We start from the raw sequence: 1,080 nt of genomic DNA, 5'->3' as shown, positions 1-1,080 counted from the left end.
TTTTTACCTTATGTACAAGCTGATGACAATATCACTCAACTCCTTATGGTTGAGAAGTTCGTAGATGTGCTCCTTTTCAAGAAATTCTTCATACTCATCTCCGAATATAGCTTTATTCATGGTTATGATGCGTGAATCGTCGTTGTTGCCCATATTCCTTTTTACTTGGATGTCAAGACACGCCCCATATTTAGCAAGGCATGGCTGACTTATTTTAGGAGCAGCAACGACTGATTTTCCTCGATCCAGTTTTTTAGCTGCAACTATGGCAACTTTATTACCCTCCAACTTTTGTAGTTTGCCAGATTTATTACCCTCCAATTTTTGAGGTTTGCCACCTTTATTTTGCTGTGTGGGTGGTTTATTTGAATGAATTTGAAAAAATGAGGTTAAATGTTAGTTTATTGAATCTGAAAAAATGACAAACCTTTTCGGGCGATGTAATTGACTCATTTCTGGGAATCTTTTTATCATTCCCTTTATGATTTTTCAGAATCTATTATATAAATGTGAAATTAAAGTTAGCAGTGGAAAAAAATCAGCAATTAAATATACATATCAATTAAACATACATTTCAAATAATTAAACATACCTTATCAAGGGCAACAAGATGTGTGGGCCATGCCACGTAACTACCAACTGCTTCGCCCAAAAACCTCATATCTGCATCGTTGTCCGGTATAGGCAACGCTGCATTTGGTTCCAAAGCAATGACAGGTGATACTTTGACATGGCCCACATGGATCGCTGTGTTGTGCAATACTTCTCCCGAAGTATTGTACAATGTTCCCTTTCCGACCTTCCGATAAGTAGGGGAGGATAAGTACAGAACGCATGGAGTGACACCCTAAATCAATGGTTAATACATAAGTAATTACATAAGTAAGTAATTAATTACCTCGGGAAGAGTTTTGAGACCAATATTGCAACTCGCGTTTTCACTCTCCATTTGGAGCTGATCCGGGAGTTGCTTGTCTTTATTCGTCTTCACCAAGAGTGCCACTTGCTCTGATAGGAGTTTGAGCTTCTCTAATACTTCCTCATTGGATGGATTTTGGCGCTTCTCTTGTGAAAAATAG

Source organism: Cicer arietinum, chromosome 3, assembly GCF_000331145.2.
Source record: "Cicer arietinum cultivar CDC Frontier isolate Library 1 chromosome 3, Cicar.CDCFrontier_v2.0, whole genome shotgun sequence".
In the NCBI taxonomy this organism is placed as follows: Eukaryota; Viridiplantae; Streptophyta; class Magnoliopsida; order Fabales; family Fabaceae; genus Cicer; species Cicer arietinum.
The sequence above is the reverse complement of the archived record's forward strand: the minus strand, read 5'-3'. Positions refer to the sequence as shown.